Source organism: Callithrix jacchus, chromosome 13, assembly GCF_049354715.1.
Source record: "Callithrix jacchus isolate 240 chromosome 13, calJac240_pri, whole genome shotgun sequence".
Classification (NCBI taxonomy): domain Eukaryota; kingdom Metazoa; phylum Chordata; class Mammalia; order Primates; family Cebidae; genus Callithrix; species Callithrix jacchus.
This window is the reverse complement of record NC_133514.1, coordinates 93,482,383-93,509,276: the sequence shown is the minus strand read 5'-3', so window position 1 is coordinate 93,509,276 and position 26,894 is coordinate 93,482,383. Positions and strand designations below refer to the sequence as shown.

Genomic DNA, 26,894 nt, shown 5'->3' with positions numbered 1-26,894 from the left:
CCACGCTCTGAGAAATTTTAATGTAGGATTCTTAACACAGAAACACAGTTTAATTGACATAATAAACTTCAAGAATAAAAATATATTTGTGCCAGTTTTAAGGCAAGAAAGAGAAAATGACATGCACATTAGAAAAATCAGGCTAGTCAAAACTTTCTTCTCAGCAATATTTCCATTCAATATTTTACTTGAAAGACTTCAAACTTGCAGAAAATGGAACAGTGCTGCTACATACAACACCAAGATTTACCAACTATTTTCCTCATTTGCTTATTTCTATCTATATATGGATTAATAGCTATTGGATTTTTGTATTTTCATTTTCTTTGAAAATTTTGTTCCAAATCATATATCACAACACTTCACACTTGTTGAAATGTTTCTATTTATGGGAAGATGAAATGTCAACCCAAACAATGAACAAAAGATACCTTAAATTCTGACCGCCTATAATGTGAGCTGGATGCTAGAGAGGCTCAGAGGTAACTGGAAATTAGAGCATTGGCCTCTTATTTAAACGATATAGATGAATCAATGCAGGAGCTTTACAGTAGGAAATTTCTCCAATATTTAGTAATCAGAGATTTATAAAACTTGAAAGCATGAGTTAATCCGTTTGAAGAAAAAGAAGAATAATTCAAAATTCCGGCAAAATGTGTAGATAGTATTTAGGGAAAGCAACAAGCAATAGTAGGTTCCCTAGAGTTTGCAACACCAGGGAGCTATTACTACATCTGGCCTGAAAGGCAAAGTTTAAGGAAACCTATTTAGAACAGCTGTATGTAAGAGGGCCCTCTGAGAGGAGCTGAAAAATTTGCTAGAGCACTTGGTAACCCATAGAGAATTGATGGGGAAAGATCTGGGATGCTAACTGCCCTCCTTCATTCACCTCCCAGTCTCTAGGTCTCCTGCTGATCCTCCCGTGACTGAACCAGCTGTAAGCCAAAAAGTCAAGGGCTACTCATGAAACAGTCCACAAAGGTCAGCCCTCTGAGGCAGACAGAATAGTGGCAAAAGGTAAACAGTGCATTTGTTGGACAAAAATGAAAGTCAAAATTGTTAGACAAAATTATCTGCATTCACTTTCTACCTACTATTCCTGTTTTGGTAGAGTAATTTTTACAACACAGACATAGTGACACACACAAAAACAATAATAATTGAGTACAATATATAGGTTACATAATTATATTTATAATGTAAAACTTTCTATTATAATATAATACTTCATATATTTGTAATACAAATCTGCTTATAGACTTCGCTATTTTGAGTAGTGCTGCAGTAAACGTGAGTGCAGGTGTCTTTTTGATAGAATGATTTCTTTTCCTTTGAGTAGATGCCCAGTAGTGCGACTGCTGGATCAAATGGTAGTTCTATTTTTAGTTTTTGGAGAAGTGTCCAATGTGTGTTAAGTCAATACACAAAGACACCAAGAATTGCAGCAGAGAAAGAGGTTTAATCACAAGGCAGCCAAACAAGGAGACTAGAGGAAACCTCAAATCCGCCTCCTCAAGGAGTTTTGGATCTAGGGATTTTAAGGGGTTCGGATGGTTAGTGAGCCAAGATATAGGGATCACTGATTGGTTGAAGAATGGAGGGTGAAGTCATGGGACGTGGAGATGAAGAAACTGCAGTCTTGCCTTAAGTCACTTCTCCTGTGGGGGTCTTCAGACTGGTGAGCATCAGCTGTACTGCTAGAATTCAGGATCTGGCCAGGCACAGTGGCTAACGCCTGTAATTCCAGCACTTTGAGAGGCCAAGGAAAGAGGATCTCTTGAAGCTGGGAGTTCAAGATCAGCCTGGGCAACAGAACAAGATTCTATTCCTACAAAAATAAAAATAAAGTTAGCTGCATTTGGTGGTAAGCACCTGTAGTCCCAGCTACTTGGGAGGCTGAGATGGGAGGTTCACTTGAGCCCAGGAGTTTAGAGTATGCAGTGATCATGAACTGCATGAGTATGAACTGTGATCATGCCACTGTACTCCATCCTGAGTGACAGAGCAACACCTTGTCTCTAAAAATAATAATAATAAAATTTTTGGCCAGGTGTGGTGGCTCACGCCTGTAATCTCAGTACTTTGGGAGGCTGAGGAGGGCAGATCACAAGGTCAGGAGATAGAGACCATCCTGGCCAACACGCTGAAACCTTGTCTCTACTAAAAATACAAAACTTAGCTGGGCATTGTGGCACACGCCTGTAGTCCCAGCTACTCAGGAGGCTGAGGCAGGAGAATCACTTGAACCCAGGAGGCGGAGGTTGCAGTGAGACAAGATTGCACAACTGCAGTCCAGCCTGGGCAACAGAGCGAGACTACTTCTCAAAAAAAAAAAAAAAAAAAAGAATTAAGAATCTGAAAAACATCTTGAATGGAAAGTTTTAGACTTCTAACACTAAAGATGCTATCTATAGGAACGGTGAGGAAGTTCATGGTCTGTTTTGGCCTACGTGACTTTCGGTTAGTAAGCAATTACAGCGAAGTGGGCCAAAGTGTAGCCTGATTGATGCTTGACTGCCCCTCAGCCCAGAACCTGGCATGTTATCATGAGGATGGTTTCAAGAAGATAGAATGAGAGGAAAAAATAAAATATAAGAAGAAAGCAACTGAGAGAATACAAAAGTGAGACTATTAAAAAGAATTTGGAAATGCTAATATAACAGCCTTAAGAGTGGGTACACATCAGTTGTACCTTTATATGCTGGTAAAAATATATGCATCAGTATATGATACAATGTGCAGAAAAGAACTAACAAAGCAGGCCTGAGACTGCTAATCTTAGAAGGCTGTTTGCAAAGTTGGCCATTGGCTGACATCTGGGAACTTGGCTGGTAAACAGGTACCTACACTGAAATAAAACTTCCCTTTGGTTGGGTACACTGGCTCATGCTTGTAATCTTACCACCTTGGGAGGCTGAGGCAGGAGGATTGCTTGAGGTCAGAAGTTCAAATCTATTCTGAACAACATGGCAAAACTCTGTCTCTACAAAAATATTTTCTAAATTAGCCAGGTGTGGGCCAGGTGTGGTGGCTCATGTCAGTAATCCTAGCACTTTGGTAGGCCAAGGTGGGCAGATCACGAGGTCAGGAGTTCAACACCAGCCTAATCAACACGGTGAAACCCTGACTCTACTAAAAATACAAAATTAGCCCGGCATGGTGGAACGCACCTGAAATCTCAGGTATACAGGAGGCCGAGGCAGGAGAATTGCTTCAACCAGGGAGGCAGAGGTTGCAGTGAGCCGAGATTGTCCCCCTGTACTCCAGCCTGGGCAACAGATTGAAACTCCGTCTCAAAACACACACACACACACACACACACACACACACACACACACACCCCTCTAGTCCTAGCTACTATGAGGCTGAGGCAGGAGGATTGCTTGAGTCTGGGAATTTAAGGCTGCAGTAAGTTTTGATCAAACCCCTACACTCCAGCCTGGGTGACAGAGCAAGACCCTGCCTCTAAAGAAATAAAACACTTTCCCTAAATGATAAAGGTAACTCACTGTGCCTACAGTCTGGACAGTATGGTTTATGCTGAACAACTGCTTTCTATCTGGGTATCTAGAATCATGGCACATGGTAGACAGAGAATGCCTATATGACCAGCTCCCAGTAAAAGCTTTGGGGACAGTCTCTAGTGACACCAAGATAAATAACATATCACATGTTGTCACACTTGTTGCTATAGGAAGTGAATATGTCTTGTGCAACTCCACTGGGAAAGAACTCTTGGAAACTTGTGCCTGTGGTCCTTTGGACTTTGCCTCATGTGCCTTTTACCTTTGCTCATTTTGCCTTGTATCTTTTCATTGCAGTAAACCTTAGCCATGATTATGACCGTATGCTAAGTCATGTGTGCTCTTCTGGTAAATCATCAAAACTGGAGCTGGTCTTAGGGAGCCCCAACACACACAGATATTGATTGTGTCTATGCTCTAGAGTTCTGCGTTTGACCTCAAGTTAGCATGAAAGAACCAAAGTGCCATTTTGTAATTGAATTCTAGATATTAGCTTCAGTCTTACCCCTGGAAAAAGTACCCTGAAAGTCTCTGTCCTAGAGGTCTTTGGTAGATCTGTGTTGTCCTCTCCTGCTGCTGTGGTTCCCACTGGTGCTCAGATGTCATTCTTAGTTCCTTGCTCTGCATTTTCTATTCCCATGCCTAGAATGCTAAACTTCGGAGCTTAATTGCATTTTTAAATCTATGTCCTGGCCCAGGTCCACTGTGACCCTCAGCTTTCAGCACCCTGGTCTTCACCATGCCGTCAATGCTATGGCCTCTATTAGCTTTTTCATCTAATTTCTTTCATCCTGAGGTTCCCTGAGGCTATGCCCTAACTTCAGTCCAAGGCTAACTTTATTACTACTGGCTACATAGCCTGGCAAAGGACTTAGGCTCCTAAATATCAACTGCTTAAACTGAAAATGGATAATATAACCTTTTTTTCTGTTTTCCTGATAAGGCACTTGTGAGGGTCAAATAAGATTTTATATGTGTAAGTACTTACCAACTATGGAGCACTGCACAGTTATTAATTTCTCATATGATGATTATTATCATCTTCAAGCTATATTTATAAATAGAGTCACACAAATTTGACTTTTCTAAAAAGTTCTTACCTTTCTCTGTGCCAACCACAAAAAAAAATCAAGCACTGGAATTGTCATACAAGACTTTAAAGCAGCCATATAACCATCTTCCACAAGGTAAAGGTGAATGCTCTTGAAATGAATGGAAAATCAGAAATTCTCCGCAGATGAAAAAAGCCCAAATAGAAATTTTAGAATTAAAAAAATAATAAAGCATAATTAACATAAAACTGAGTGATATGGTTTGGCTGTGTTCCCACCCAAATCTCAACTTGAATTGTATCTCCCAGAATTCCCACGTATTGTGGGAGGGACCCAGGGGAGGTCATTGAATCATGAGGGCTGGTCTTTCTCATGCTATTCTTGTGATACCGAGTAAGTCTCACGAGATCTGATGGGTTTATCAGGGGATTCCACTTTTGCTTTTTCTTCATTTTCTCTTGCTGCCACCATGTAAGAAGTGCCTTTCACCTCCCACCATGATTCCGAGCCCTCCCCAGCCATGTGGAACCAAAGTCCAATTGAACCTCTTTTTCTTCCCAGTCTCAGGTATGTCTTTATCAGTAGTGTGAGTATGGACTAATACACTGAGTCACTGGATTGGCTCAATAGCAGAATGGAGATGACAGAGGAAGAAGTTGGAGAATTTAAAGATAGTTCAACAGAAATTATATGATCTGAAACACTGAGAAAAGAAGATTGAAAAGCAATTAAGCCAGGCACAGTGGCATGCCTGTAGTCCCAACTACTTGGAAGGTTAAGGTGGGAGGATCACTTGAGCCTAGAAAAATTCAGCACCAGCCTGGGCAATGTAGCAAGATCATGTCTCTATCTTTGAAAGAAAATGAGAGAGAGAGAAAGGAAGGAAAGAAGGAAGGAAGGAGGGAGGGAGGGAAGGAAGAAAGGAAGGAAGGAAGGAAAAGGAAGGAAGAAAAAGAAAGAAAGGAAGAAAAGAGAAAAGCAGTGAACAGAGTTTTGAAAACTTTTTTCAAAGTCCAAGTTGACCAGGCATGATAATAGCTCACACCCATAATCCCAGCACTTTGCGATACCAAGGTGGGAAAATCACTTGAGCTCAGGAATTCAAGACTAGCCTGGGCAACATAGTGAGATCCTGTCTCTACAAAAATTTAAAAAATAAAAAAAAATTAGCCAAGCATGGTAGGATGTACCTGTAGTCTCAGTTACCAGGAGGCTAAGATAGGAGGATTGCTTGAGCCCAGGAGCTCAAGGCTGAAATGAGCCTTGATGGCACCACTATTGGTGAGCCTGGACAACAGAGAGAGACTCTGTAAATAAATAAATACGTGAAAAATTCAACTTCTATGTAATTGGGATCTCAGAAGAAGAAAATGAGATTAGTGCACAAAAAATATATTTGGAAAAAAATGGCTAGAATGTCTCAAATTTAGTGACAGACATGAAAGTTTACATATTCAAGAAGCTCAATGAACCCCAAATAGGTTCAAAGATAGACTAAAAAAAGAAAACCATGCCTAAACATATCATAATTAAACCACCCAAACCAAAGGTAAAGGAAAATTACTGAAAGTAGCAGAAAGAAAACAGTATGTATAGGGGTACAATGATTGAAATGCAGACTTTTCCTTAGTAACCAGAGTGAAAGAAAGTTTTTTTTCAAAGGCTTAAAACTGACCAAAGGTACCACTTTCTGTTTAAAAAAAGAAGGGATTAATAAAAACAACAATAGCTGCTTCACAGTAGAAAACTTCTCGTTTTTGTTCATGAAATCACCACCAATAGAAAAACATACAGAGTGGAAGAAAGCAGAATTGGGCAGAGTGAGATGTTGAACTGCCATGAGTCTCAGTGAAATCCACGGCCCAGCACGTGAAGTTCTGAAGCTGGGGCAACCTGCCAGAATTGCCCGGGATTGAGGCAATCAGGGAAGGCTTTATCCCCATGTCACTGATACATCATTGGATGTGAACTGTCCAGGAAAGGGACGTGACCTTCAGTGAGTAACTCTCTTTGGCTTAGGCAACTCAGAAAACGACTTGCGATTGAAGGCTTTTTGCTAACAACACTCCCTGCAACTGGAGGAACACATTCTTTAGTCTGGAAGTCCGATCCGGGTGCCCCACAGTATCTACTATTTCTACACATTCCACTGGTAAATTATTTACCCTTCAGAGGGTGCTGTCTGGATTTGCACTCCTCTGTTATTAATGACACTTTTTAAAAAAAATAGTGAAATTGTTTTATTTAATGTAATCTCTCCAACCACATGGTGAGTTTGTCATGAGAAAGGATGTTGTATTCCCACCTATTTCTTAAGTCTCCGCTTTTCCACCTGAACCCGAGAGCGAGCAAGCAACGCAGCTGGGGGCGTGACCAACATGAGATAAAAACTGTGCCTACTCAACAACTCAGCCCCAATAGGAGGGCGCGAACCCCAGCGTCCTCGGTTCCCATAGTGACAGAGCCTCACTCTGGTCTTTAACCGCCAGCGTTTCCCTTCTTAGCTCCGAGCCTACCTAGGAAAGACAAAAATACGTACCCCGCCAGTCATCTGACCCCTTGCAGAGGAAGATGAAGGACTCCACTCCAAACGCAGTGGTCTTGGTAAACGCAGGAGTCGGGGGAGCGTGCAAGACCCTGACATTTTTTCGGCTTTCCCGCCCCCAGGTCTAGCCCAGCCAACTAGACCGCCATCAGCCAGCCCTCCCTTTATAAGGGGAGTGTGCTCTGATATAAGATTTGATCGGTGATTAAATATAAGGAAAACCTGTTTAAACACCTACCCTACCTTCAAGAACTATCCCCCACTAGCCAGCTTTAATATATAAATTATGTCTCTGGAAAATCATCACTTGGGGACTTGAAGGCCCATTAGTCTACAAGGCACCCGAGAGGGCCGTCCCCTTGTGAAGAGATGTGTGTGTCCCAAGGGACACAGGGCTGGGAGGCAGAAGATCTGGGCTCTGGACTGGCCGTTATCCAGCTTTGTGATCCGAAACTCTGTTTCAAGAGTGGTTTGTGGAATATGATGGAGCTGTGGGCTTCTCTAGCCTCTGGGTCTCGGCCTTGTACGACTGCATTTCGTTATCAATTCACCTCAGCAGCTGCTCGGCAGAACTGGCCATGCACACCAGGAAACTGAAGGAAGGATGGAAGAGTGTGGTTGTGGAAGAGACTAAAGGAATGGCGCCGCGGTAGAGTTTTGGTAGGTCTTGCATAGCGCTGCAGACACAACATATGCTGGCCTAAGCACTTGAATTTCTTTGTTTCTGCCTAGCCAGAAAACCTCCTTCCCTTTAGGAAATACTCAGGAATCTTAAAATCGAATTCAGAAAATAATTGACTCATGCATAAAACTATGGTAAATAATCTGGTGTGTGCAGACTGCAGGCTTCAAGGCAGTGTTTACAGATAGACTTGACAAGGGACCAAAACAGATCTATTTTATTTATTTTATATTTATTTTTGTGAGACAGAGTCTCACTCTTTTGCCCAGGCTGGAGTGCAGTGGCACAATCTTGGCTCACTGCAACCTCCACCTCACAGATTCAAGCAATTCTCCTGCCTCAGCCTCTCGAGTAGCTGGGACTACAGGTGCATGCCACCACACCCCACTAATTTTTTATTTTTAGTAGAGACAGGGTTTCACCGTGTTGGCCAGGCTGGTCTCAAACTCCTGACCTCAGATGATCCACCCACCTCCGCCTCCCAAAGTGCTGGGATTACAGACGTGAGCCACCATGCCCAGCCAACAGATCTTTTTTGATTGGATTCTGTATTTAAACTTAAAGATCATCTTCCAACCCAGAGATTGTACTTCAGGGCTCCAGAAATTTAGTTAAAACTATGACTTAGCGCTATTATTTTACTTGATCTATAGGTCATTATGTATCATTGTATCTTATATAATTGTGTGTGTGTGTGTGTGTGTGTGTGTGTATATATACACACACTCTATTTATGGAACATCCTCACTCAACAAATAACAGAATACACATTATTTTCAAGTACACATAGAGCATTGATAAAGATATATCACATTGTGGGCCATAAAATACCTTAACAAATTATTAAAAATTGAAACTATACAAAATATTTTCTCTAAACATAAAAGAATTAAACTAAAAATAACAGATGTCTGAAAAACGGCTTGATACTTGAGATTTAAACAACCTACTTCTAAATAACCCATGAGTCCAAGCAGAAGCAGATGTCAATTGGTAAATATTTTGAACTAAATGAAAGTGAAAAGTTCAAAATTTGTGAGATACAGCTAAAATGGTGCTTAGAGAGACATTAATTAGAAAAGTTCTCTAAAATTTCTCTTTAAAAGTTCTCTAAAATTAAAAGTTCTCACCTTAATAAACTTGAAAAAGAAGAGCAAAATACAAAACAAGCAGAAGAAAGGGAATAATAGTAAAATCTAAAATAGAAATAGAGAAAAATAAAAAACTCATTCTTTTAAAATATCAATCACTAAGGCTATAATCATACCGACAAAAAAGAGAAGACAAAAATTACCAATATCAGAGTCACTGAAGAACCTATAGGTACTACAAAGATACTGCAAGAATATTGCAAATAATTGTATGCCTATAAATTAGACAATGTAGATGAATTGGACAACTCTTTAAAAGGCACAAACTATCAAATTTTATTAAAGAAAAGCTAAACCTCAATAGCCCTATATATGTTAAGAAAATTAAATTTACATTTAAAATCCTTCTCTACCAAAAAACAATAAAGACTCCAAATCCAATTAACTTTGCTGGTAAATTCTATAAAACCTTTAAAAAATAAATAATATCATCTCTACATAAAAAATTATATAAAGGAAAATAACTCTGCCTGATTCATTTTATGAAGGCAGTATTACTCTGATACCAAAATCAGGAAAAGAAATTACAAGTAAAGAAACTTAATATCTCTCATGAACATAGCTTCCCAAATCCTAAATGAAGTATTACCAAATCAAATCCAGCAGTATAACAAGAAAAGCTTTTAAGTAATGATCAGTGGGGATTTAATCTGGGAATACAAATCTAGTTCATTATTGAAAATGTATCTAGCTGGGCATGGTGGCTCACACCTTTAATCCCAGCACTTCAGGAGGCTAAGGTGGTTGGATCATGAGGTCAGGAGTTTGAGACCAGCCTGACCAATATGGTGAAACCCCCTTCTCTACTAAATATACAAAAATTAGCCCAGTGTGGTAGCACTCCGTATTCCCAGCTACTTGGGAGGCTGAGGCAGAAAAATTGTTCGAACCTGGGAGGCAGAGGTTGTAGTGAGCTGAGATTGCACCACTGCACTCCAGCCTGGATGACAGAGCAAGACTCTGTCTCAAGAAAGAAAGAACAAGAGAGAAAGAGAGAGAGAGAGAGAAAGAAAGAAAAGAAAATGTATCTATATAATCCACCATATCAGTAGACTAAAGATCATGTCTGCAAAAAGAGTATATTTGAAAAATTTCAATATCTAATTGTAACAAAAACAGAACATTCATAAACTGATAAAGTGCCTCAATTAAAAAGCTATAGCTAACAGCATACTTGATGACTGAATTCTTTCTTATCAGGCCAGGAAACAGGTAGGGGTATATACTCTCACCACTTATATTAACCACTGTACTGGAAGTCTTAGCCAGTGCCATAAGGCAAGAAAAAATAAAATGTGTAAAATTGGTGAGGAAGAAATAAAACTGTCTATTCTCAGATAACACAATTGTCTACATAGAAAACTGCAATAAATTTTTTAAAATTTAGAATAATTGAGTTTAACAAGGTTGTAGAATGTAAGGTCACCATATAAAAATCAATTGAATTTCTATAAGCAATGAATATATGAAAATCAAGATTTTAAATAGAACTCTTTTACATAAAATATGAAAATTTTAGGCATACACACACACACACACACACACACACACACACACAGCAATATATGTACTAGTCCTGTATGCTGAAAACAAAAAAGTGAAGAAAAATAAAAGCAAACCTAAGTAAGTGGAGATATAGCATGTTCATGGATTGAAAAACTCAAGTCTGACGAGGCACAGTGGCTCATACCTTTAATCCCAGCACTTTGGGAGGCAGATTACCTGGGGTCAGGAGTTTGAGGACAGGCTGGCCAACATGGTGAAACCCCATATCTACTAAAAATACAAAAATTAGCTGGGTATGGTGGCTCATGCCTATAATCCCAGCTACTCAGGAGGCTCAGGCAGGAGAATCACTTGAACTTAGGAGGTGGAGGTTGCAGTGAGCTGAGATTGCACCACTACACCCTAGCCTGGGTGACCTAATGAGACTCTGTCTCAAAAGAAAAAGAAAGAAAGAAAAACTCAGTCTTGTTAAGAGGTCAGTTCTTCTTACACTATCATTTCAATGCAATTTCAATCAAAATCACAGCAAAGCATTTTATAGAAAATTGATATGGAAAGACAAAGTAATGACAAAACTGTTTTGAAAAAGAACCAGGTTGAAGGAGGCTTATGCTATCTGATTTCAAAGCTTCTAATAAAGCCACAGTAATCAAGGGTGTGTGATTTTAGACAAAATTAGAATAGAGGATTGGAATAGAGACTCCATAAACAAATCCACATATACATGATCACAAACATACAAAAGGTAGTTCAATGGAGAAAGCAGCTTCTTCAACAAATAGTGCTGAAGTCACTAGACATCCATATGCAAAATAATATCATTGTGGCCAGGAGTTTGAGATCAGCGTGGGCAAAATAGTGAGACCCTATCTATCTTCACAAAAAAAAAAAAAAAGCCAAGTGTGGTGGTGTGCACCTGTAGTCCCAACTACTCAGGAGGCAGAGCTGGGAGGATGGCTTGAGCTCGGGAGATCAAGGCTGTAATGAGATATGATCATGCCATGGCACTCCAGCTTGAGCAACAGAGCAAGACCATCTCAAAAAAATTGTAAACAAATATTTCTAGCAGCTTTATTCCTAACTACCACAGCGTAGAAACAACCTAAATGTCCTTAAATAGATAAAGGGATAAACAAAATATAGTACATCCATGCAAAGAAATACAACTCTGCTATTAAAATGAAGTAACTACTGATATATGCAGGAACGTGGGTGAATTTTAAGAGCATTCATCCAAGTGAAAAGAGCCTATGTAAAAAAAATCCTTTTATATGATATTTTGGAAAAGGCAGAATTATAAGAACAGAAAATATATCTGTGGTTTCCAGGTGCTAAGGATGAGGGAGAGGTTGACTAAAATGGAACAGCACATAGGAATCACTGAAGATAAGAGAGTTCTGTGTCTTGAGTGTGGTGGTTGTCACATAACTATGAATATTTGTATGCTAATATAAGTAGATTTCATGTAAACTAAATGAACTAAAAAGTACATTTAGTTCTAACCATGGATGTAATGAATTCCTATCATGTCATTTCTGCATCCGTTTTGAAAGTAGGTTTAACTTTCTCATTTCAAAGCAGGCTTAGTCACCCTGGACACAGTTTCCAGCTTTCTGCCTATTCCTAGTTTCTGAATGTGCTTAATCCAGGTACCTGCCTTATACAACTGGTTCCTGATAACCACCTCTACATGGGGCAGCTAGATACAACCCACTAGACAGGCCCAACTGGCCCCACTGATCCCACATGCCATGCAGACTGCACAAATATGCTGCAGTGACCAGCTCTCAGTCATAGCATGACCCCATGGGATGCATGCCTGCTTGCTCTAAACCCACCACCTAGAACCCTCTGAAGGAAACAAGCTTAAGTAACAACACCCTGGACCCCAACAAAGGCCTCGGCCCATGGGTTCATCTTTCTCTCTGGCCCCCAACCTGTTGGTTGAGCATATTGTCCCTGTGACCTTCCCACTGGCCCTCGTTGGTACCCCTCTTCTCTCATGTTTGGTGCCATAAGAAAATGCTTCTGCTGTTTCATGGGTTTTTGTTGTTGCCTCCTCTGTCCATTATACTGGCACACTTGAACCTAACTTTTCTCTTGGTCAGGGTTCTCCTAGATTGGCTATCTTGGCAGAAATGAACTGGATACAGGTCAAACAAGAGGCAGAAGAGCATCTGCCAACATAAATAAGTTTCCTGTGAAAGGGACACTTGGTCTCATGTCAGATACTTAGGCATTGGGCCATCCACGTGGATAAAAGACATGTGAAAGACACACTTAAACATCCATGACCAAATTCTCCAGACAGGACAGGTGTACCGGCTCAGGCCTGTAATCTCAGCACTTTCGGAGGCCACAGTGTGAGGATTGCTGGAGCCCAGGAGCTTGAGACCAGCCTGGGCAACATAGTGAGACCCTGCCTCTAAAAATGATTTCCTGGACCCCCGCTAAGGCAGTGTTAGGGTTTATGGCCATTCTCCAAAGAGAGACCTCAAGACCAAATTAGAGAGGAATACAACGTGATAGTGGTTCCATCTTTGTTGATACGATGCAGCAGTGTTAGACACACAACAGGGATTTTTGGTGTTACTTTCAATGTGAGCACAGCTCATACATTAATGCATAGGGAGGGTTGGCAAAAAGCTCAGAAAATCAAATGTAAGTTGGGGCCAAATTAGGAAGGTTTTGTCCACATGTGGGAAAGGTGTCAACAAGGAAGAACCTGAGGCATCTGTGGGACCGAAACATAGTCTTCTGGGCACAGGTGCAGCAATAGAAAGGCTGGTGGAGCCATCACAGGAGAACCTGAGGCATCTGTGGGACCAAGACATAGTCTTCTGGGCACAGGGGCAGCAATAGAAAGGCTGGTAGAGCCATCACAGTGTAAATAAGGAAGCTGACATTTCCAGAAATAACTAATAACTATGGGAGAGTGGATCTAAGGGATATAAACACAGGAAAGACAAATGAATGTTTTATAAGTCCAATTTATGAAGCACAGGAAAACACATGACAGGGACCTGTTTTTCCTCCAAGACAAGAGGAAAAGATCAAGCCCAACTGTCCTCTCACCAAGAGCCATCTACATTGTCCCTACTGCCAAACTAAGGCACACACCTAAAGCCAATTAGCAAAGTGCTTGTTGGTGGTCAGTAGGAGGTCAGTGACTAGATCTGCTGTATTTTTCAGTCCTAAACACGCCAGTGGCCATGTTGGCAATTGAGTAAAGCACTTTCCAGTGGCAACTTTTGTTTGCATTATTTTACACAATCAATGAAAGGTTTACCATGGTCCTTGAGTTGCTCTCTCCTATAAATAACATAATATGTTCCAAAAAGGAGATCTGGACACCCAAAGAAACATAATTGGGCTCAAAGGTTCTTCTTGGTGGACAAAGGCAGTGGTTTGTGCAGTGCTGAGTTACCTTATTAAGGAAGAGTTGTAAGTAATCTTAAAATACTATAGTGATAGAAAAAAATCATTGACTTCCCTCTTCTCTCATTTTTGTTCAAGGAAAATTTTATTCAAATGAAAACAGAAGCTTTTACATTTGTTGTTTCTTTGTCATGTTACAAATTACTTCTCAAAAAACAAACACTTTTATATAATAAGCAAAAATAAATACACATATTATAAATTCATATTGAATTACATCTAATAACATGCGTAAGAACAAAAAAGGTTTTATAGTCATTTTTTAAATACAAACAAAAACACTGCCAATATCAAAGTACTAAAAACTATTCTGAATTATTTCAAAAGAATTACACAAAAATGATTTTTTTTGGCTCTTTGTCTTCACAGAATTTTCTGGTATGCTTGAGATCAGCAGAAGTTAGAACAATTATAGTTTTTAAAAAATAGTTTAAAAAATTGTTTTAAGATGACTGCAACCTCTGCCTCTTGGGTTCAAGCAATTCTCCTGCATCAGCCTCCCGAGTAGCTAGGACTACAGGCATCCACCAACACGCTGGCTAATTTTTGTATTTTTAGTAGAGACAGGTTTCACCATGTTGGCCAGTATGGTCTCTATCTCTTGACCTTTTGATACAACCACCTTGGCCTCCCAAAGTGCTGGGATTACAGATGTGAGCCACAGTGCCCGGCCCTAAAAAGTTTTTTAAAAAAATAAAGCCAACTTGGAAGCCTAGAATAAGAAGTCTGAAGTTGCAAACATTTGTTTTATCTTCCTAAACCTAAAGAAAGGGTCAGTCAGGGGACACAGCAGGGGGACAAAGTAATATCACAACGTGGGGGACAATTTGACACACGGTGACAATAAATTTTATTCAGTTGTAGTGTGAAGAGTGGTCTCTGGGAAAAAATAACAATAAACATGCTGCCGCCTCCTCAGAAGGTCTCCCCCTTGTGAACTTGCCATCTTCCTCCTGTCTCAGTACTCAAGGCCCACAGAGATTAGAAGGCATAGGGGCTGACTTGAAACCACCTTTGCAAAAATCATAACTGAGAAAATTATTACAGTTTAAGATATCTGAACTGACTTCATCCTGCTTCTAACCTCCAAGCTATTCTTGTTCATTCCTGGTGTGCATGTGGAACTAACTTTGGGAGGAACTTAGATTATAGTTTTAGCTTTGAAACACATACCATAACAGCTCTTTCCCAGAACAAGCCCCCTTTCTTGCCTGGGGACTAGACTGCCTTCGCAGGACTAACAAATTAGCCACAAATTGGAAATTATGGTTTAGGAGTCACTGTTGCAAAACCTGAGATCACTCCTTGAGATATTTTTGCAGACCCTACATTCCAGTGTACCAGTTGACACCACCTAGATCGATAAACTGGCTCTTCTGGTCTTGTAACCCGTCCCCCACCCCCTTACCCTCCCAATAGACTCAGCACAAGAGGACAGTTTCAACTCCCTATGACTTCATCTTTGACCTGACCAATCAGCACCTTCCACTTTCTGACCACTCCTAACCACCAATTTATCCTTAAAAAACCCATCCCTGAATTTCTGGGGAGATTAATTTGAGTAATAAAATTGCATCTCACATGTGATGTGGCTGGCCTCGTTTCAAACTTTTTTTTTTCTTCTTTTTTTGAGATGGTCTGGCTCTGCCGCCTAGGCAGGAGTGCAGTGATGCAATCACCACTCACTGCATCCTGCATCTCCTGGGCTCAAGCAATACTCCCGCCTCAGTCCTCCAGGAGCTGGAACTATAGGCCGCATCACCACACCCGGCTGATTTTTATATTTTTGTAGAGACAGGCTTCACCATGTTTTCCAGGCTGGTCTGCAACTCCCGGGCTCAAGAGATCCTTCTGCCTCTGTCTCCCTAAGTGCTGGGATTACAGGCATGAGCCACCCCACTGGCCTAAATTCTTTTCTTACTGCAATGCTCTGGTCTTTATTTATGCAGCAAACCCATTAGGGGGTTACAGACTCAGTCAGGTGCTCGAGGAAAGGGGCTTAGGTCGCCGGCCCCAAGAGCCCTGTGACTACGGCTCTCAGCTGGGCCACAATGGCAGATAAGAAACCAAATGGCAGGTTTCTTAGCCTTGTGCTCCAGGTTGTGTCAAGGTTCCTGAGGCCTTGACACCCTCCCTGCTTTCAACCTGTGGCTACCTGAGGGTACTCCTCATCCCACCTGTCCCCGAGTGTGGGCCTGCAGGACCCAGCTTTGCGATCTGCCTCTCCACGACGTGGAGACAAAAGGTCGAGTCCCTCCAGGGCAGAAGCGGCTTGGCCTCGGGCTCCTCCTGCCGCAGATCTGGCTTTCCCCGCGACCATGAAGGGCCGCAGGGCTCCGCCAAGGGCTAACCTCTGCTGTGGGGCTTCCCGGAATGTTGCCGACTCGGGGACAGCCCGGGCCGCGTCCAGACCCCTCGTGCTTCAGGTGCGCACTGGCCACTCGGACGCGCGGTACTGATCCTCCCAGAAGCGGGTCAGAGGTTGGACACACTCCACAGGGCCAACAGACCCCAAGCGAGGCCCTACTTCTGGGGGCTCCTTGGTGGGATGCAGGGCTCTCATTAGAGTCCCCATGGGGTCCCTCCTGTGGAGACAGGCAGGAGGGACCCCATGGGTACTGTAATGGCAGCCGAGGGGCACGCCAGGAGCTGAGGGGGGGGGACCACTGTGGCTGCCGCACTCTCCCGACCATTCTGAGAGGGGGGCTCCTGCCTGCCTATCCCCATTTTTAGCCAATACAATAAATAGCAAAATAGCAAGGATCTTTCCCTAAGTGCTAAGAAAGGCCCACCTGTGCGCTTCTGGAGAGCTCCTGGAGAAAGATGAGATATAACCAGACCTTTATGCCTATTATAAGGCACAAAGAAACGTATAAACTGAAGGTGTATAAAGATCTGCGACTTTTCCAAGAGGAAAGGCGTTAGTCTGCCTTCTGGGCAGAACCAGGAAATTGTCCAGCCAGAGAGACCGAGGTTGATCTGAGGATCGCGCAGATTCAGCTTCTTAGTGCCAAGAGGAAGTGGCTAGTTTCAGCGTCAACGGTTCCCATGGTGACTCTCCCCACTTCCGGCTGGACGCAAACACCCGGCTAATACGGGGGTAGCCCTTGGCAACTAGAATGCAGTATCCCTAAAGCCTCTGCATTCTCTGCGATTGTGGGATCCTGACTGTCTGGCAGCAGCTGCCCGTGCCTGAGGCCCCGAAAATGTAAAGACAGTTTTTTGGCTTTGCAGGGCATGGCGAGGTGAAGGGTCTCATACTCCCTACTTGGGGATCCTGGAGCGTTGGGGGTGGGTGTGGAGAAGGAGGCTTGGGGAGGAAAGGAGTTAGTGGCCTGGACACAAGACCCTAGAGACTTGTCCAGCTGCCCCCACTCCCAGGTCCAACCAGCCCAGCCCTACTGGACTGGCAGTCAGGGCTCACTTTAAGAGGAATGGGTGACGTTCCATATTCCTAAATCAGACTTAATATTATTAAGGTGCCAATACTCCTGAAATTATTCTACACATTCAATAGGACTTCCTGCCAAAATCCAAGCTGACTTATTTGCAAAATTAGACAAGCCGATCCTCAAATTCACATGGAAATTTAAGGGACCCAAAATAGCCAAAATAATATTGAAAAAGAACAAAGTTGGAGGACTCACATTTCCCAACTTCAAAATTCTACAAAGCCACAGTAATTAAGATATACAGATACTCAGTACTGGCATAAGGATAGACATATACATCAATAGAATAGAATTGAAAGTCCAGAAATGAACCCTTATATTAAGGTCAATTGATTTGATTCCTCCCTCCTTCCCTCCCTCCCTCCCTCCCTCCCTCCCTTCTTTCCCTCCTTCTTTTCTTTTTCTTTCTTTCTTCTTTTTTGATATAGGGTCTTGCTCTGTTGCCTGGGGCTGGAGTGCAGTGGTGTAGTCACCACACCTGGCTTTGTTTTTTTTGTAGAAATGGGGGTCTCACTTTGTTACCCAGGCTGATCTCAAACTCCTAGGCTCATGCAATCCTCCCACCTCAGCCTTCCAAAGTGTTGCAATTACAGGCATGAAACACTGTGCTGGGACTGATTTTCTTTTCATTGTTATCGTGTGTTGTTGTTTTTTTCTGGGGAGGGGCAGGGGGGACAGGGTCTCACTCTGTCACCCAGGCTGGAGTGCAGTGGCACAATCCTGGCTCACTATAACATCGACCTCCTGGCCTCCTGAGAAGCTGGGACTACAGGCCTGTGCTGCCACACCTGGCTTATTAAAGAAAAAAAATTGTATGGAGACAGTCTTACCATGTTTCCCTGGCATGTCTGGAACTCCTGGCTCAACTGATAATCCTGTCTTGGCCTCCCAAAGTGCTAAGATTACAGGTGTGTCACTGCTACTGGCTTGGTCAATTGATGTTCAGCAAAGGTGCCATAACTATTTACCAGGGAAAGAATAGTCAACAAATGTTGCTGGGACAACTGGATACCCACATGCCCTTGAGAATGAAGTTAGACCCCTACCTCACCATACAGAAAACTCAAACCAAAGATCTAAATGTAAAATCTTAAGGCTGGGCATGGTGGCTCACATTGTAATCCTAGCACTTTGTGAGGCTGAGGTGGGCAGATCACTTAAGGTCAGGAGTTCAAGATCAGCCTGGCCAACATGGTGAAACCCTGTCTCTACTAAGAATATGAAAATGTGTCAGGTGTAGTGGTGTGTACCTGTTGCCCCAGCTACTCAGGAGGCTGAGGCATGAGAATTGCTTGAACCTGGGAGGCGGAGGTTGCAGTGAGCTGAGACCATGCCACTGCACCAATGCACTTCAGCCTGGGCAAGAGAGAAAGACTTTGTCTCAAAAAAAAAAAAAATGAAGGAAATCTTAAACTATTAGAAGAAAACATGGAAGTGCATCTGTATGACCTTGGATTGGGCAATACTTTCTTAGGTATGACACCAAAAGCACAAGAGACAAAAGAATGTGTGTATATATATATATATATATATATATATATATATATATATATATACTGGAATCATCAAAATTTTAAATTGCACTTTAAAGAACTCCATCAAGAAAGTAAAGACATAACCCAGAGAATGGGAGAAAATACTTGCAAATTGTTTATCTAATAAGGGACATGTACCCAGAATACTGTAGAACTGTAACAACTGAATAATAAGAACAAATGATACAATGAAATAAATGGGCAAAGTATTTGACTAGATAGTTTTCCAAAGTAGATATATAATGGCCAGCAAGCACATGAAAAGATGCTGAATATCATTAGCCATCAGGGAACTACAAATCAAAATGGCGGTGAGATACCCTTTCCCACCTGCTGTCTTAACTGTAATCCAGACGACAGATAACAAGTATTGGAAAGAATGTGAAGAAATTACAACTTTCATACATTGCTGGTAGGAATGTAAAATGGTGTAACCACTTTGGAAAACAGTCTGGCAGTTTCTTCAATTAGTAAAACATATCATATGACCCAGCAATTCCACCCAAGTTATATACTTAAGATAAATGAAAATGTGTCCACACAAGAACTTGTACATGAATGTTCATAGCTGCAAATATTTTATAACAGTCATTATGTGGAAACAACCTAAATGTCTATCAGCTGATGAATGAATAAACACAATGCATTATTTTCATAAAATGGAATATTATTTGGTCATAATAAGAATTGAAGTACCAATACATGCTACAATGTGAATGAACCTTAAAAACATGCTAAGTGGAAGAAGTCAGTCATAGAAAACCACATATAATATGATTGTATTTATATGAAATATCCAGAATAGGCAAATCTATAGAGACAGAAAGATCAGTGGTTGCCCAGGGGGAGGGGCCTGGAGAGTGGTATCGGAGTTTCTTTTTTGGGTAGTAAAAGAGTTCTAAAAATTGAATGGGAGGCCAAGTGCAGTGGCTCAGGACTGTAATCTCAGTGCTCTGGGAGGTTGAGGCAGGGGGATTGCTTCATCCAGGAGTTCAAGACCAGCCTAGGCAACATAGCAAGACCTTATCTCTATAATAAATTCTTTTAATTAAAGGAAAAAAAATGATCAGGGCAGTGAATGCACAAGTCTTTGAATATACTAAAACCATTAAAATGTAAACTTTTAATGGGTAAATTACATAGTATTTGAATTACACCCCAATAAATATGTTTTTAAAAAATACTCAATGTCTTTCACTAGGGTTTGGAAGGACTTATTTTAAATGCACGAAGTGGGTTAATAGAAGAAAATGGATTTTGAAAGAAGGAACAATATTTTTTTTCTAAAGAAAAGGATGTGATAGGATTTGAAAGATGAGGAAAGCTTATGAGGGCCCTAACTCCCCCACCCTACATCTCTCATAGGCCAGACTTAAAATATACAAATTTTATACCTGGAGAATTATCACTGGGATCTTGGACACTTATTCTCCCCTAGACTCCCAGGATAGCTGTCCCCTTGCTATGTGTAGTGTGTGACATGGAAAAGGGAACTGGCCCAGGCATGAGACTTAGCACTTGAATACGTGGTTAACCAGCCATGTGTTCCTGGGTTCCTGCTGCCCCAAGTGATTCCTGAGACTTTCCTGAGCCTGCCTGATTTGACTGTAACTCAGTTGTGAGAACTTGCATCTTAGAAATGAGAACGGTGGGTCCCTTAAGGATAGAAACAGTTGAAGAAGGCCTGGGTAATGCTGTGTACTGCAGATTATTGACAGGTCTTCCACAGTACTCCAGACAAAGGCAACTTTAACTTTTGGCCCAAACACCTCTATTCTGTTGTTCCTTCAAACTAAGCCAGAGACGCCATTAAAAACCTCCATTTGCATATAGACAATTACAGAGATAGTAATAAAGCTAATTCTGTGTTCACAGCACTGCAAGAAACACAGCTGTGGATTCAATTCACCTTGTGTGGTTTGCTCTTCAAGGGATGCTTAATTCTCACCTTCAGGGAGTTTATAATTTCATTGTGGAAGCAACTTGCTCATATATGAAACCATTAACAAAATTATAGGAGTGTTCTGGTGTCTGTAATAGTAACTTTTGGAAGAGAATGCTCGTATCAGCAAGAAAAAAGACTATCATGAACACAGACCAGTACCAAAGGGTTTTATAAGGCTCCACTTTGTGTATGGCAAACCTCAGACTTGCTCTGTCTTCTGTAGGACCAAGGACCTCATGATCTGGAGCTGAAAAAAACACAAACTTAAAGCTTCTGCAGGTTATAAGATTCAAGGTGGTATTTACATATGAGCTTTGTGGATAGAAACTGACCTATTCAGCATAGAAATTGGTTGGTAGGAGTTGGGTAGGAATAAAAGGTAGAAAGATGAATCTATCACCAAACCATAGAACCAAGCCTATTTAATTCTTTCTGCTTTTTTTTAGAGGGAGTAAGTGGGAAAAGAAGAAGTCAGACTAGAAAGCTGGTGCACCTATTCCTCTTTAGGAAACTGAGTGTGATAAGAAGTGTGGGCAGGGCACGGTGACTCACACCTGTAATCCCAGCACTTTGGGAGGCCAAGTTGGGCAAATCACCTGAGGTCAGGAGTTCAAGACAAGACCTGGCTAACATGGTGAAACCCCATCTCTACTAAAAATGCAAAAATTAGCCAGGTCATGTGGTGGTGGGTGCCTGTAATCCCAGGTACTCAGGAGGCTAGGGCAGTAGAATCACTTGAACCCAGGCGGTGGAGGTTGTAGTGAGCCAAGATCATGCCACTGCACTCCAGTCTGGGCAATAAGAGTGAGACTTCATCTCAAAAAAAAAAGAAAAAAAAAGAAATGGATGTTAGGGATGGAAAAGATGTAGTAGAGAGGGAGAAGATTAGAATTAAAGTTACCCAAAACAACCTAAACAAGTCATCCTCAAAAGTGATATTAAATGACTGGTTCATGACATTTGGCAGTCTTTAAACATTTCAGAGACATCAGCTTGAAAGCATAATATATGAGGAAAAAGAACATTTGTGTCAGGTGTCCTAAGACCATCCTCAGGTTCAATGACTTGCTATAAGAACACATAATACAAAAATGCTGTTAAGCTCCCAGTTACAGTTTGTTACAGCAAAAGAATACAGATTAAAATCAGCAAAAAGTTCATAGGCTAGAGTACAGAAAAGACCATGCATCCATTTGTTATCTCCTAGTGGAGTTACATGAACAGCACTTAATTATCCCAGAAACAGTGTTGTGACAACATGAATGAAGTATTGCAAACCAGGGAAGGTCTATCTGAGCTTTGGTGTCCAGAGTTTTTATTGGGGAATTGGTTACATGGGTATGGAGGGTGCCATTGCTGACCTTGGTTACTCAGTCTCTGGCCTCTCCAGAGGTCATATTGATACCCTGTGGCCCAAGGTCCCCACCACAAATCACATTGTTATCCTAAACTATCTGGTGTGGCCCAAGATTCTAGGTAAATATAAACTTTCTCCCTCCCTCCTTCCCTCTCTCCCTCCCTCCCTCCCTCCCTCCCTTCCTTCCTTCCCTCCCTCCTTCCTTCCTTTCTTTCTTTTGAGACAGGTTTGCTCTGTCAACCAGCCTGGAGTGTAATGGCAAGATCTCAGCTCACTGCAGCCTCCACCTCCAGGGTTCAAGTTGTTGTCCTGCTTCAGACCCCCAAGTAGGTGGTATTATAGACACCTGCCACCACGCCTGGCTAATTTTTGTATTTTTAGTAGAGATGGGTTTCACTATATCGGCCAAGCTGGTCTTGAGCTCCTGACCTCAGGTGATCCACCAAACTCAGTTTCCCGAAGTGCTGGAATTATAGATGTGAGCCACTACGCCCAGTCAAACATTCTTATTAGGTAAGTAATCCTGGGCACTTTAAGGTTATCTCCCAAGAGCCAGTCAAAGACCAGATTTTTTTTTTTTTGAAAGTAAAGGTTTGAACATGCAAGGCTGCTGAGTTAATCTTTTTCTGCATGACACTCTTTGGAGAGTACCCATTCTGGACCTAATATTATTCTCTCAGGTGACTTTCTAGGAGGATGCTAATTTTGCCGATTTTTGTAGATGAGAAAAAAGTCTCAAAGACTGTCCAATGTCAAGTAGCTAGTGTTGGTAGAGCCTAGACTCAAATCCAAGCTGTAACACTTTGTTCTTGAAGCCATGAACTGTAAAATATACTTGTAAAAACTATGACTTAAGATACTGCAATAGCCACAGAATATTTCAGTGTCCTTGAAAACATAAGATAGATATTGAATCCCTTGGTCTTACATTTCTGGCATGTTTCAGCAAATTCTGAGGCTGTGTCTGAATGGACATCACCCTCATGAGAGACCTACAGTTTCTTTCCATCCAGAGTCTGGGTCCTTTCCAGACTAGGGATGCTGCATAGAATGGCCCAGGCTCTGAATGATATCCCTCCCACTGGCTACTGCTTTTGCTGATTCTCAAGTCCAGTCTCTCCCCTGGGCCAAAGTGGTTGTCAGCACCACTGTCACCCATCCTGGCTTCTCCATGTTCCTTACTCAAGTTACCCACACTTGAATGACATCTAGGCGTTGTTCCTGCTCTGGGCCCCTATGTCCATTTGGAGAGTGAGTACCCGCTTTAATTCTTGCCCAAGGTCCAGTCTTGACCTAGTCCGTGCCTTCCACATTCACAAGATGCCAGAAAGATTAGAGGCCCACAGTCTGTTTTTCATATTGTTTTAGACCGTTGTGATATGGCATAGTCACTTCCCAGTTCTAACTCAATAGGACCTAGCCCTCTGCTATGCTACTCTGCTCCCTCCCCACCCCAGCCCTGCCCTACCTAATCCACACTGAGTCTAGGCATCTACAGATAACTTGAGCCCTGATTTTTAAAGCCAATTTTGAGTATATTTGAACATTATATCAATGTCAGTAAATGAATTTAATAGTCTTTATAATAGAATGATTTTCAGACTGGTTAAAAAAAAAACAGAATTCAACTAAATGGAACAGGTAGATAGGCTGGACAAAGGGATAATTTACATTCCAGGTGGGGTGGAATGGCATGGTATGAGATTTCATCACAATACTCAGAATGGCAGGGAAATTAAAACTTATGAATTGTTTCTTTCTTTCTTTTTTGAGACAGTATCTTCCTGTCATCCAGACTGGAGTTCAGTGATGCAATCATGGCTCACTGCAGCCTCGACTGCCTGAGCTCAAGTGATCCTCCCACCTTAGCCTCCTGCATAGCTGGGACCACAGGCACCTGCTACCATGCCCAGCTAAATTTTTTTTATTATTTGTAGAGACGAAGTCTTGCTATGTTGCCCAGGCTGGTTTTGAACTCCTGGGCTTAAGGGATCCTCCCTCCTCAGCCTCCCAGTGTGCTGATTACAGGCATGAACCAGTGAGTCCAGCCCTCTGAAATTATTTATTTAATATTTTCAGACCATGCTTGACCATGGGTAACTAAAACTGCAGAAAGCAAAACTATATGTTCATCAGTGAATAATTCCAGTCCTGATTTTGTCTGTGCTTGCTGGCAAATTAGAATTGAAGTGCTAAGCATGGTTTTGTCATTGAATTTCAAATATTTATCTTATCCTTGCTGTTTGCAAGAAGTGCCTGGAAGACTTCTGTTCCCCTCCCAGGAATCTTTGGTAGAGTCGGGCTCTCCTTTCCTGTTCCTGTGAACCCCACCTGTGCTGAGATCCTGTACTTGCTTTCTCATTCTGTGTTGTTTGTTCTCCTGCCTAAGATTCTAATCCTGATTCCTGGGGTGTCTGATCCCCTGGACTTCTGATCCATTTCCTGACTCAGGTCCACTGTGACCCTTAACTTTCAGAATCTGCTCCATTCTGTGGTTGCCTCATGAACCTTTTCACCTCGCTTCTCTTGTCCTGGGAGTACCCAGAGTCTATGCCCTGATTTCAGCTCACGGTCCAGCACTTATAGTAGAAAGATTTTATGATTACTGTCAGATCTATTATTACTGGCTGTGTGATCTGGCAAGGGACTTAGGCTCCCTGAGTCTCAATTGCTTTCGCTGTAGAGTGGGGATGATAACACTCCTGCTCCATTCACCGTATAAGGCACTTAGGTCAGATAAGCTGTCATGTGTGAAAGTATCTTGTGAACTATAAACCACTAAGCAAATAGAAGGTTTTTGAAATTATGACAATTACCACCATAATCAAGCTAGACTTATGAAAAATTTACTGTTTGAAAAAATACTAATCTTTGTTTGCTTCATCATATCCATCCCAGACTGCACACAGATTAAAGTGAGCACCAATAGTGTAAATTGGGAGCTCCCCAAGGGCAGCATCTCAGATGGTGCTGGGGGTTTGAGAAAATATGAGAGACGTTTATATTACCTCATCCCTTTAAATATGTATTTTATGTGGTTGCTTATTTTTGCACTGTATTAATATGGTAATGTGTCAGGGTCCGGCACGTCTGCCGGGGGGCTACCGACCTGCGGGAGTCCCCGAGACCGCCAACGTAGATGTCTTGTTCAACCTGAGGGAGAGAGTGCACGGAAGTGAAAGAAAATAGAAAAGCGGAGTCTGGAGGGCTGGCTTAGGCTATGTCCAAGCAGCAATTTTATTTTTGCAATATGTTTCCTTATATACTTTTCTGAAGTCAAAGTTGTTTACACCAGATCAACATACTTAAGTTACAGTAAGCAAGTTACGCCCAGTAAGTTACACTCAGTAAGTAAGTTAATCCCATTAAGTAGGTTACGCCCAATAAGTAGGTTACTTTCAGTAATTAGGTTATGCCCAATAGATCAATGTAAGTAAGTTACAGTCATGCACTGTAAGCTATGGTAAGTAAGTTACAGTTACGCCCTGTAAGCTATGGTAAGTAAGTTACAGTTACACCCAGCAAGTTACAGTAAGTAAGTTACCAAGTGTAAATACTTAAGTTAATATTTTACAATGAAGGTAACAAGGGTCCAAAATGAACACAAGCAATAAACCATAAGAAGCAGAAAGTGGACATATTGACTCCCAAGTCCTCATATTCATAAAGTAATGTCTGTTAACTATTTAGAATGACATAGTCCGTCTCTCGATTCCTGCTTTCCCTCAGCTCGACTCCCCCAACCGGGGATCTGTGTCCGGGCTCAAGCTCACCGTATGGCGAGGCCTATTTCCCAGGGGCCTCACACGGGAGCGATCCCCACAGATTCCCTCAGTAATGTATAGTATTTATTGCAATGGTTACTGCTGAGTTTAAAATGGGGAAACTGAGGCCAGTATAAGAACAATCAGATGCCAATTTATTTATCTCCCGGGTGCTGTGACATGGAAAGAGAGGGGCTGCATAGCAACAGGTCATCTACATATTGTAAGAGGAGGCTGGGCTGAAGGGGGCAAGTGGCAAGATCAGCTGCCAGTGCTTGTCTAAAGATGTGGGGGCTATCCCTAAAGCCCTGTGGCAGGACTGCCCAGGTCAGCTGTTGTGACAAGTTAGAGTCAGGGTCAGTGCAAGTAAAGGCAAAGAGGAAGTAAGAGTCCAGGTGAAGGGGAATGGTGAAGAAAGCGTCTTTGAGATCAAGGACTGTAAAATGGGAGGTGTTAGAGGGAACATGGGATAACAAGGTGTAAGGATTGGGAACCACCAGGTGGAGGGTTACTACTGCCTCGTTAATTAAGTGCAGGTCTTGGACTAGGCAGTATTCGCCGGAAGACTTTCAGACCAGCAAGATAGGGGTGTTGCAGGGGGAGTTGGTGGGAATGAGGAGTCCCCAGGTCAGAAGTTGAGAAATAATAGGTTTCAGATCCAGGCGGTGGGTTTTTGAAATGGGAAATTGAGGGCAGGAGGGAAAACTGGTGGGGTCTTTGAGGAATCTTTTAACACGTGTATGATGTGTGGCAACTATAGGCTTGGAAGTATCCCATACTGAGGGGTCAACTATCTCAGGAGAGATGGGGGTTGAGGTGAGGGGTCGTGACTGGATGTGTTGCCAGTTAAGGCGAGTACTAGGAGATGGGTAGAAGATGGGGTTGACTGTAGGGGGCTAGTGAGTTGGAGGGTAGCCCCTAGAGTCTGGAGGATGTCTCATCC

At 42.0% G+C, this 26,894-nt stretch overlaps 2 long non-coding RNA genes across 2 annotated transcripts; one reads left to right on the top strand and one right to left on the bottom strand.

Annotated features, from left to right (window-relative positions):
- On the bottom strand, positions 1-16,920 carry LOC128929484 (uncharacterized). Its single transcript, XR_013525898.1, has 2 exons — positions 16,691-16,920; positions 1-1,828 (listed from the first exon to the last, which is right to left on the bottom strand). It is a non-coding gene; the product is annotated as an uncharacterized LOC128929484 (long non-coding RNA).
- On the top strand, positions 7,073-22,550 carry LOC144579064 (uncharacterized). Its single transcript, XR_013525897.1, has 3 exons — positions 7,073-7,180; positions 7,681-7,781; positions 22,414-22,550. It is a non-coding gene; the product is annotated as an uncharacterized LOC144579064 (long non-coding RNA).
- Positions 22,551-26,894: the final 4,344 nt, after the last annotated feature.